The sequence below is a fragment of the Astatotilapia calliptera genome, chromosome 7 (assembly GCF_964374335.1).
Source record: "Astatotilapia calliptera chromosome 7, fAstCal68.1, whole genome shotgun sequence".
NCBI classification, from domain to species: domain Eukaryota; kingdom Metazoa; phylum Chordata; class Actinopteri; order Cichliformes; family Cichlidae; genus Astatotilapia; species Astatotilapia calliptera.
The window spans coordinates 38,119,721-38,132,680 of NC_137428.1; positions in this window are offsets into that span (position 1 = coordinate 38,119,721).

Here is a 12,960-nt window from a genome sequence, read left to right on the forward strand (position 1 = left end):
CAGTCTCCAGACCTCAACCCCATAGAAAATCTGTGGCGGGAGTTGAAAGTCCGTGTTGCTCGGCGACAGCCCCAAAACATCACTGCTCTCGAGAAGATCTGCATGGAGGAATGGGCCAAAATACCAGCTACTGTGTGTGCAAACCTGGTAAAGACCTATAGTAAACGTTTGACCTGTGTTATTGCCAACAAAGGTTATGTTACAAAGTATTGAGTTGTATTTTTGTTATTGACCAAATACTTATTTTCCACCCTGATTTACGAATAAATTCTTTACAAATCCTACCATGTGGGTTCATGGATTTTTTTTTCACATTCTGTCTCTCACAGTTGAAGTGTACCTCTGGTGCAAATTACTGACCTCTGTCATCATTTTAGGTGGGGGAACTTGCACAATCGGTGGCTGACTAAATATTTTTTTGCCCCACTGTATTTTATCCTTTAAAAATTTAGCTCTTGAATAATTGCAGATTCACTTCTACAATTCAATTTCAGTTCCAAAATTCAGTTTTTTGGGACTTACATCCGGTTCCGGTTCAAGAGTAAGCGAGCGCAGAAACTACGTTTTACTAGCGGACCGAAAGTGTCACTGACGGGAATCTACAGCGTCTTGAACTGAATTAAGACTTCAGAAGTATTCGTCATGTCGAATGACCAGCGGATAAACTCTCAGGTTGCTATTAAATGTATTACATGTATAAGAACAAGTGTCATGTTAACAAATGATAGCCGTACAGTAACTTTTATGCTTATTGTAGCTGTTAGCTAAAAACGCTAATTTAGCATAAATTAGGGGGTCCTTTTGTCCCTCTGTGGGGGGGATACTCCCACTAGGTTTAAATCTGGGACTTCCCACCATTTGACCTTAGAACTGAAGAAGCTTCTCGGATGAGAGGTGAAACGTCTTCAAGCAACTTAAAGAAGTCCAGACGCTTTTCTTTGCAAGCTCCTTTGACTAATTTAGCGTAGTTTGCCCTGAATTCAGTTTTGATAAAAAAATATGATCAACTGTTTCTAGTAGAATTCCAAAGTTGTCATCTTGTATGCTTGCAGAGACCCCTACAGAAGGGAAACATGTAAAACAGTGTCCAAACCTTTGTCATGGTCCGTGGTCCTGTGTCTGTGGAATGCGTGATAATGGGGTAGCCACACCCCCGGGCTGGGCCATCACCGGCACACCTGCTCTCCATCACGGTGATTACATGAAGAGCTACTTAACCCGGCGCTGACGGATGCTCCACGCCAGTCCGTTAGTCACCTCACAGTGGTAACTAGACTTCTACGAAAGCGTGCATTCACTTCTGGTTGGAACTGTGTTTAATCCGCCTACTTGTGTCCAGGTTTCGACTCGGCGTCTGCCACCTGCCTGTCCTCCGGCTCAACTGGATCACTCGGTGCATCATCTGGCCCATTCGCTATCCCCACGGACATCCTGCTCACGGACTGCCACACTTCCCTCCCGAGCTTCCACGGTCCCGTTCTATCGTAAGCCCCCTACTCTAACTCAGTCCTGATGTGTTTTCCCCGCTTCCCGGCTCCCTAGTAATCCTCTCCCCTTTCTATTGCAGCCTCCCACGGTCCCGATCCCGGCTTCCTCGTGTCATTGTTTCCCCGGGTTTTTAGTTCCTTGTTTTGCTCCCTAGTTTTCCCGGGTCGCCTTTCGTTATTATAATAAAGTGTCTTTTCTGTTAGTGCTGAGTCTGCGTCTGGATCCTTTTGTGCACGCGCGCCGCGGCGCATGACAACCTTTGTGTTTTTGCTTTATTTATGTCTTACACAGCATCCCAACTCTTTAGCTAACTTAATAACTTTAGCTAAAGTGAATAGTTAGTGTAATTCATTAGTGCAGCATTACTGGATCACCTCTGTTTGAAGTGATATGATATGTGACTGTCACTGTGTTTAACTACCATAATAATTCTTAGGGTACTGAGTGCATGCTTAATTAATTGGGTTTTTTTTTTTAACATACTGCTCCATTGCTATGTTTGACAGGCTGAAGTTGTTGGGTGATTTGACAACCTGTTACATAAGGAATTCAACTAACACAGAAGGATGTGTTAGCCTGTTGTAAGAACATAATAAAAGGTTAGACAGGAACTGTCATAATTAGATTACAAGTTTACGCTTTGTCTATATCACAAAAAGTGCTGGAAATAGCATCAACCTGTCACAAGACCTCATGATAAATGTGAAATGGACTGGTAATTTTTTAAAGAGAGCACTTAAAGTGCTTGTGTAAATGAGTGCATGACCATATATAAGATAAAACATAACTGAAAGTGGCTTATAATATCTTGAACATGTGGGCGTTAAACTTGAATGTGGGGCCACCTGATATCACTACCCAAAGTTTTGCAATCTTTGTATTTGATGGTAAGAGTCTCACCAGATTTAACACCAGTCTGAGAGGCTTCACAGAGTTAAGGAAAGTGGCTTTAGCAGACATCATACACGTTTACAGAACTGGTACAGATACAGAAACATGAAAAATACCAAAGAGAAAAAAGAGAATCGTAAGAAGCACATTTAACCACAACGGATTCGGATACAAATCCAAAATCTGGATTAATCATTAATTCCCATTTAGAGTGAATGATTCACCCAGGATCCCTTTCTCTATCTGCTTTTTACGACAGCTTTTCTCTTGACACATCATCTAGAATTATCTGATGTTTTTTCTGTATGAAAGAAGATATCAGTCCTCCATGTCTACACAAACTATTCAAGCAGACATGTGATATGTATGTGGCACTATAAAGGCATCAGCTGCCAGTGCATGTATACTTAGATAACTTATATGACAGATCAGATCACTGTCTGATCTATTTTCTGTCAATCAATACAGTGCTGTTTTTCAGTATGATTCCATTCTAGTTGTATAATGTCATACCCAGACACTAAATGGCTTTCATTTTATTTTAGGACAGTGAATTCCCAGAATACCAGACTGCATTCCAAAGCTGTGGTGTGGAGGGTCACGAGACAAAATCTAAGCTGTAGGTTGGAGGTGAGGGAAGAAAGGTTATAGGTTAAAGAACCCCTATTAGGGGGCCTCCCAGAAAGAATGCCAAAGATCTGTCAACAAGAGAAAAAATAATTTTGTTGTAATAAAAAAAGGAGTTATGTTGGTTTAAAATAATGTCTGCAGTAAATGTTTCTGGTTGTTGTAAGATAAGCCTGTTATTGGACTGTTTCAGCATGTTCCAGGATGTCTGACATTTCCAACTGTACATTTATGGCACGAGGTGTGAGCTTGATAGATGCCCCATAAAACTCAAACCTGAAATAACACATGACAGTGGTGATCAGATTCAGGCTTTGGGACCAGCAGGAGACCACTGCAGGCAGCCAAAGGTCTCAGACCTATTTCATGACTGAACTCATGCAGTGCTTCAGGCCTGCTCAGTCGATGAATACTTAGAATAAAGACTTCTGTCAATGCGAGTGCCGTTAGAACTCAGTGTGGGTGTAATGTAGTGTATTCTTGACCAATATAAGTGTTTCAGCTGTTTGACACAGGTAACTGGATTCACTTCTATTTCTTCTAACCCAACCATGTGATGGATGAAAAATGGTCACAGTGAGGAGTGCCACAAACAGTCTTTCCCACCCAAGCAACATAGTACCAGCACTGGTCCATATCTGTTGCTCTTCGCAAGTTCTAGCAATGGTAAACATGACTGCAGCATTGATGTTTTTTTTTTTTTTTTTTTTTAATTGTGTTCAGCAAAAATTGAGAAGTTTAGAAAATCAGTTAACTACAACAGGGCCAGTTTATGGAGCTACAGCGGCAAGCCAAGTTGATCTACAAGAAGCAATCTAATAAAAAAAAAAGTGGAAATAAGACACATTTCCAAAAAATAAGGGTGCAGAATCTGTCTGTCTAACAGCGCTAACAATGTATACCTATAACTTATCTAGTATGAGCTCTGGGATGGCTTTAACTCAGAAATTTGATGGACAAAAAAAATTAATACTTACACAAAATACATTATACTACTCTGTAGGTATCTGTCCAACTCTCAGTTCTTATTCAACACAACAGAAAGTAAAGAGGCACCACCTTCAGCCTTTCTGCTTTACAAGGTTATTATTATTTATCTCAAGGTGAATTTTCTAATAAATAGACAAGTATATTAGCACAACAAAATACACAAATCACAAAAAATAATCAGCAAGGTTAAAAAGAGCCTTTGCCCAGCCCTACTTAAGATACCTTGCCTAATTCCACTGCAGTACAGCAGGTGCTACTACAACAGTAATATTGCAGGCGTATGTGTGTTAGAGGCTGTTATATTTTTAGATAGGGCTGTGCCTATCTAAATGTCTAACAGCAGGTTAATGACTCCCAGACTGACAGTATATATAGCAGCAGAGCTGTTGGCAGTGTCACCACCCTGGTCACTCAGATTATCACCACTCAAGGTACAGCTCCTTGATCTCTGCAGGATGTGAGAGATATTAATGGCATTCAAAACTGAGTCAAAATACAAATCTAATACTTTTTCAAATGGTTTGTGTCTCTCTGTGTGCAGGGAGTTTGAAACAGCTTAAAGATGTCCAGTGAGAGGAACCCAGAGGTGGTTGGCTGCGGCGCCTCCATCATGAAGAACGTCTGGGAGATCAGAATGCGAGAGTATGAACTGAAGATAAAGCTGGAGGAGGAACGGATACTGAAGAGCGCTCTGCCCTCGTAAGGGAATGCATGTGTATACGTGTTTTGTTTGTTTGTTTATTTTATTTATAAAGGTTTTACTAAGACCATTTTTGTTAGTTATTTGAGTCTAGAGCACAGTAAACTCTACCTTCTAACAGCCCTAAAGTATAAGAGTGTTACAGAACTTACTGTCTTAATCTCTCAGAATATTAGTTACTTCTGATAAAGCAGAACAAGTCATTTTGATGTGTAAGTCTTACAGAGGTAAGTTGGTTTCTATATGACTTTTTGTTGCACTTATTTGCACTTCCATTTTTTCATTTGGCTTATGTCCAATTCAGTAAAATGAGCCCAAGTCTTAAAATGTCTTAAAATAGTTTAAACTAGATTTTTACTAACTTCTAACATTTTTTATTGCTCTAAATATGAGCTTTGCTGCCACAGTGTACATGTTTTTACACTAGCACTTTCTTTCAGTGACACCTAGATTCTCTTCATCTCTAATACCCAAGAAAATCCAGAGTTCTGGTGAAAGTAATGGGGAGAGAAGAAAAGTTTAATAGATGATAATGTTGAAAGACTGACAAATTATTGAAATTAAAAGTGTTTCTTATGCCTAAAATTTGCTTTCATAAAAGGAACATAAAATATCAGGGATGATAATAATAAAAATAATAAAAAGGTAGAAATTATGGTGTCCTACAAGTAGAATTTGATCCATCATGAGACTAAAAGGTCAACAGTTAACCCTGATATCAGAGCTAAGAGAGGAGGTACATGCACTAGAATGCCTTGGATGTCATGACACTTTAGGTAGCTCAGGCAGCTGAACTGATTTATTGGGACATGTAATGAATACCTGAAAAAAGTGACACGAATCACAGTTGGCCCTCAAAACTGAAAGAGAGAAGGTCAGAGTGAAGTTACCGTACGTACATTAAACATAAAAATTAAGACACTTTGGACGTTTGGAGTCTTCTCTCACCCCCATTCTCTGCGACCTGCTGGAGCAGGGGGGCTAGGACTAGGAGGAGGAGTTGGCCGTCCGACTGCGGTCTGGAGTGTGGAGCCTTCCTGCTGCTGCGGAGTCGGGGCGGTCTGCCTCCCCCCACCGCAGGGAAAAGGGAAACACCACCTGGGTCTGGGTGCAGTTCCCTCCTCCAGGGGCGGGGGCACCTAGACCCGGTTTGTAGAGTACGCTTGGGGAGTGTGATCATGTGTACAACGTCTCTTTATGTCTGTCTCCACGTTGGTTGAGTGTGGAGTAAGTGCATATGAGAGCATGAGGGTGGGAATGGATGTTTGTATATGTGTGTGCCTGTATGTCTGTGTCTATATGTCAGGTTGGGTGTCAGGCGCCACCTCTCTGGGGACATCTCAGGCCCTCCAAGGTTTGGAGGCCTATCTCCCCCTACCACCACTTGCCCTGCCAGTGGCGGACCCCCTCAGACATCGGTGCGTTGGTGGTTCTTTGTGTCCGGGGATGGGCGTCCAGGTACACACCGGCTCACTCCTTGGCGGCCGCTTATCGGGGCCTGGAGCCTGGGGCTCGCTCGGGCCACTTCGGAGGTGGGGTGCCCCCGGCCTCTCGGCCTGGGGCTCGGTCACTCAGGCGCAGCTGGCTGCCGGCGGAGCTCACGGGCGCGTCACTGCAACTCCCCCTGGCTTCTGCTCCGCGGCTGCTGAGTGAGCCCTCATCTGGGACTCTCCTCAGCTCTTTCCGGGACAGTGGCGCAGCTGCCCCTCTGTTGGTCTTCCTTGGTCTCTTGTGTTCTGGGGGCCTCTGGATGTCTGGAGTTTTGATCTCCTCCACACCTGCTTCACGCCCTGGAGGACGGGGCTGTGGCCCCCCCACACCCTCTAGCAGATTATTACATGAAGGAACCTTTTAAAAAACAAAAAACAAGCGCATCCATGCTCACAGGTGTACACACGGGTGATCACACCCACAAACTACACCCTTTTTGGCTCCTACCTCAAAGCACACTGTGTTCTGTTGATCTTATGTGCTGCACAATAATGTTTAACATTTAGTATTTACTGTCATATTCCCATATATCATTGTGATGTTGTTTATTCTATTACTCTTGTTCTCTTCTGCTTGTTTTCTTTTTTCTTTCTCAGCAGGTGATCCACGTGATTGATATATGCATTTTTTTCTTCTCTGCCCGTTCTGTTGGTTTTTGTCTTTTGCCCTTCTCCCCCGTCCCTCTTCTCAGCTGTTTCTCTTTCCCTCTTTCTTTCTCCCCTTCTTTCCCCCAGTCAAGTCTGTCCCGTATTCAGTAAGTGAAAATAAAATAAACAATAAAAGGTGAATCAAATGGACCATTACGGCAAGGCTGGGATGGTCAGTTTGGTAAAGTAAATCCGTTGGGCATCTTTCTTTGCCTTTAGACAACAATTCTGATGGCAAAAGAGCCAAACGGGACAGGCAAAAAAAAAAAAAAAAAAAAAAAAAAAAAAATTAAGACACTTTAAACCACAAACAAATACAGAGGTTTCTTAATTTCCTGAACCAGGAAAATCAGATTCTGTTCTATTTCTGTCTAGGAATTTCCCTCTCTCGCTATATTCATTAAAGTGCATTTGAATTCAGTGTTTAGCAGTAGTTAGTAGAGACGGCACGATTCCACTTTTTTATGTTCGATAGCGATATCATAAATTTGGATATCGGCCGATACAGATATGAATTTTTTAATCAACAAAACTGTTTTTAATATCTTGCTGCTTTTTGTATAAGTTCATACTCAAGTTAAAAAACAAAACAAAACACTAAACCTATTCTGTCATACCTGTATGCAAAAACTACCCTGCACCCAAAATATTTCATAGTTCAGCAACACTGATCAATGTAATAAACTTAAACCTACTCCATCCTCCCTATTCTGGTATTTTAAAGAGTAAGCAACCTAACTAATAGGGTTGCAAACTCCCAGCAAAAAAATAAAAAATAGGGAACCACCCCCCACCTCATGATGCTTAATTGACGTAATCAACTTTAATTTGATGCAGTGTGGGGAAAAAAAATGCACCGAAATCAATTATTTTTCAAGAATAATTAAATAGATTCAACATCTTTCTTCAACAGAATTGCAGACTGCACAGATGGTATCTTCCCAAAGGAAAAAGTACTATAGCTTACTAGGGTATATTAGACTTAATAGTTACTATAATGGACTTCTATACATTTTACATCAGATTAAAACTTTGGGTGTAAGATTCAGATAATTATTTATTAAAAGCTAGACATTTGAAATGAGAATAAGAAAGACAAATATGTCTTTGTGCCCCCTTTTCCCTGTTAATGCCCTATCGACCCCCCTGGCTAAACTTTGCTAGATCCGCCCCTGCACAGGGATCCTGGTGTAGAAAGTAATAATAAATAAATTCTAACAACAGCTTAAGCTTAAACGTGCTGCTGTTGTTCAGCCACTGGTTTCCTCTTTCTGGCGCGAAGTGGGCGATAAACAAACAAGAGAGACGGACTCGCGACAGAAAAGCCGATCAGCTGATCATTGACAGGGCTGGACTGGGACAAAAAATCGGCCCGGGCATTTTAACTAGAGACGGGCCCACCAGGTATTATAGGAAAAGCCATAAAGCCTTTGAATGAAAACGAACACTGTTGTCACAGTGATGTACACTGTCTTGTTGGTATATATGTATCAATCTAATAAACTTAAACCTACACCATCCTCCCTGTTCTGGTATTCTAAACAGTACCCGAAAGTCGACTGCTTGGTCGAGTTAACCTCCTGTACTATCTACAACACATGGTGTAAACCTGAAATTAAGACAGAGGAGACTAGAGGTGAGACATGATCATTACTGATTATTGATGACAGATTTAAATATATTTTCATAAACCATTCATTTGCCACATCAATAAACAGCATGGCAGGGCAAAATATTTTTTCTAACATGGCAACCTTTAAAAAGTGAAAGGAGACAGAAAGACAGGTGAGAAAGAATAAAACTTAATTGACTTGAAAATGTGGGAAAATACTGGCATCATATACAGTACTTAGTTACTTCTGAAGAAATTATGATGGGACCCTAAAAAAGTACTATGTACAATAATGGATTTCTATACATTTTACATCAGATGAAAACGTTTGTTGTAAGATTCAGATAATTATTTATTAAAAGCGAGACATCTTAAATGAGAATAAGAAAGAAAAGTATGTCTTTGTGCCCCCCTTTCCCTGTTAATGCCCTACATGGCCCCCTGGCAAAACTTTGCTAGACCCGCCCCTGCACAGTTACCAGCTGTCAGCTACCTAAAAAAGGATCCTGGTGTTATTTGTCTCTCAGAAACAGTTCATAGCTTCCCTTCCACTCATTCATGTCACCTAAAAGGTAAACCTGTTTCTCCATCACCTGTTCAGCTCTGATGATTCAGTAAGGACATCTCCTGGTTTCATCTTCATGTTTCCCTCTCACCAGATAACCAAACCGATATCATGACCAGCAGGTTTACAGCTGTGGCTCCAGCAAACATCAGCTGATACTAGAAATTAATATTAAATAAATTCTAACAACAGCTGATCAAGCTTAAACGTGCTGCTGTTGTTTAGTGTGACATCCGCTGGTTTCTTCTTTCTGGCGCAAAGTGAGCGATAAACAAACAAGAGAGAAAAGCCGATCAGCTGATCATTGATCAGTTTCATGATTGAAGTAAGAAACAGGAGAGGGAGGGGGGAGAGAATGAGAGAAGAAGAGGCAGCTGTGCAGCAAAGACACAGAATAACTCCAGCTTCTGGTTCTCTTATTTGTGTGAAGAGTTTTGCAAAATTAGCCAATAGTTACAAAAAATGTGCTTGGGCAATCAGAAAAAACTGTAAAAAAAAAAAAGAAAAAAAAAAAAAAAAAAAGAATAACTCCAGCTTTGTGTCTTTTTCATTGTAGCTGAAGTCCGAGACAAACTGTTCCTTTTCACCTCAATAAGAAACGCATAATATTTTCTCTGAATATGAGATGATTCCGTTTTTTACAGGATGGTTGGAAACTCTAATAACTAACCTCACAAATAAAATAAGATAAAACAAGTTCAACATCAGTAACATCATAGCACCCACCCAGTAGTATATAAACCAGGGGCGATTCTAGAATCAGAGCTTTGGGGGTGCTGAGCACCCAGAGAGCTGCCCAGCCAGGCAAGATAAACCTGTCTCTGTCAGTCCCTGCATCCTTAAATGTTGTCCTGAGTTCTCTCTGACTGTCACTTTGGTGCATTTAAACCCCTGTTCCTCCCTGTCCTCATTGTATGTTGTCTTCATCTCCGTTATCAGTCATCATAATTGTACCATCTCTGTGCAAGTCTGCAAATTTCTTTATTAAATCATAAGATTCTTAAATTCATCAAGTCTCTCTGTGCCTGGGTCCTCGTCACAAAACATGACATCACTGTTTTGTACATTTTAACACAATTTAATTCCCACATTTGTGAAAGAAAAGCAAAACACTTTTTGAGAAGTCTGTAACAAAATCATCAAATCTCATAAAGGTTATTTAAATGCTGCAAAAGAAGAATGGATTGGAATAAAAAAAATACACATCCTAACCTTAATTACTGCGGGAGAATAATGAATGATGCTCATAGTGAGTAAAAAGTAAACTGAGTGCATTTTTTGGACAGAGATTTACTTTTAATGTGTATGTATAATATAATACAGATACATAAAAAACACTCCCAAAACAGAATAAATTATTACAAATAAATTATTACAAAATATTAATAAAAAACTATAAAAATGGAGGCAACTTTGCCTGTGGTAGAATGTATAAAATGTATGAAAAAATCTTTACTGCAGACACTAATTTTACTAATTTAATAATACTAATTTTGTGTTGTAAGATTTATGAGTTTCATTCTTTCATAGTGGTACTTGGGAGAGCTTGACATTTTATCAGGTGGTACACACTGTAAGAAGTTTGAGAAACACTAATAAGTGTATGTGTGCTTTTGGAAAACATTTAAAGCTGCTGTACAGAATCTTTGAAACAAGCTTAAAATTTTTTAGAATATAAACAGAGCACTCTGCTTCTCTTTACAGCTCCTCACTCCACCAGGGCTGTTTGGCTTTTTCTGATAGTGTGCAAATGTGATGTATGTACTGCAGCAGTCATACAGACAACTGGACGGTCCAAAAGTTGGCCTACCTATTACTGGCTGAGGTTTTATTAGAGTTGTGGCTGAACCACATAAAAATATATCATTAATTTTAATCTCCCCAATCAATGATAATGTTATGTTGGAATGTTTTTAAAGAGGGTCAAAAATGTTTCAACCCAGTTTGTTTTGCAGATTCTGTACAGCAGCTTTAATATAGGGAGGACACAACTTCCAGATTGTTTGAGTAAAATCAGGTTTTTTCTCTTTGTCAGTTTAACAGTTTCTGTTGTGCCTGTCACTGTTCCCTGTCTGTTTTCTTACCTGGTAAGACGAAGAGGTACCAGGAAGTACCTCTTCGTCTTCACGGCAGGTACTTCCTGTCACTGCCGGATGCTCGTTTATCATCTTGACACATCAGCAGCAGTTCTGCGACAAACTGCTCTTTTTGCAACCCCGAGCAAAACATGATTAAACTTTCACCTATAAATGATTCTCTCTGAGTGTGTGTGTGTGTGTGTGTGTGTGTGTGTGTGTGTGTGTGTGTGTGTGTGTGTGTGTGTGTGTGTGTGTGTGTGTGTGTGTGTGTGTGTGTGCTAACCACAATTGCACCCTATTTCACCTCGTCGACTAGCTCCTGACCTCTCACCAGACAGAGAGACAGAAGCCACTCTCATATACAGTGGGGCAAAAAAGTATTTAGTCAGCCACCGATTGTGCAAGTTCCCCCACTTAAAATGATGACAGAGGTCAGTAATTTGCACCAGAGGTACACTTCAACTGTGAGAGACAGAATGTGAAAAAAAATCCATGAATCCACATGGTAGGATTTGTAAAGAATTTATTCGTAAATTAGGGTGGAAAATAAGTATTTGGTCACCTCAAACAAGGAAAATCTCTGGCTCTCACAGACCTGTAACGTCTTCTGTAAGAAGCTTTTCTGTCCCCCACTCTTTACCTGTATGAATGGCACCTGTTTGAACTCATCATCTGTATAAAAGACACCTGTCCACAGCCTCAAACAGTCAGACTCCAAACTCCGCCATGGCCAAGACCAAAGAGTTTTCGAAGGACACCAGGAAAAGTATTGTAGACCTGCACCAGACTGGGAAGAGTGAATCTACAATAGGCAAGCAGCTTGGTGTGAAAAAATCAACTGTGGGAGCAATCATCAGAAAATGGAAGACATACAAGACCACTGATAATCTCCCTCGATCTGGGGCTCCACGCAAGATCTCATCCCGTGGGGTCAAAATGATCATGAGAACGGTGAGCAAAGATCCCAGAACCACACGGGGGGACCTGGTGAATGACCTGCAGAGAGCTGGGACCAAAGTAACAAAGGTCACCATCAGTAACACACTACAACGGCAGGGAATCAAATCCCGCAGTGCCAGACGTGTTCCGCTGCTGAAGCCAGTGCATGTCCAGGCCCGTCTGAAGTTTGCCAGAGAGCACATGGATGATACAGCAGAGGATTGGGAGAATGTCATGTGGTCAGATGAAACCAAAGTAGAACTTTTTGGTATAAACTCAACTCGTCGTGTTTGGAGGAAGAAGAATACTGAGTTGCATCCCAAGAACACCATACCTACTGTGAAGCATGGGGGTGGAAACATCATGCTATGGGGCTGTTTTTCTGCCAAGGGGACAGGACGACTGATCCGTGTTAAGGACAGAATGAATGGGGCCATGTATCGTGAGATTTTGAGCCAAAACCTCCTTCCATCAGTGAGAACTTTGAAGATGAAACGAGGCTGGGTCTTCCAACATGACAATGATCCAAAACACACCGCCCGGGCAACAAAGGAGTGGCTCTGTAAGAAGCATTTGAAAGTCCTGGAGTGGCCTAGCCAGTCTCCAGACCTCAACCCCATAGAAAATCTGTGGCGGGAGTTGAAAGTCCGTGTTGCTCGGCGACAGCCCCAAAACATCACTGCTCTCGAGAAGATCTGCATGTAGGAATGGGCCAAAATACCAGCTACTGTGTGTGCAAACCTGGTAAAGACCTATAGTAAACGTTTGACCTCTGTTATTGCCAACAAAGGTTATGTTACAAAGTATTGAGTTGTATTTTTGTTATTGACCAAATACTTATTTTCCACCCTGATTTACGAATAAATTCTTTACAAATCCTACCATGTGGATTCATGGATTTTTTTTCACATTCTGCCTCTCACAGTTGAAGT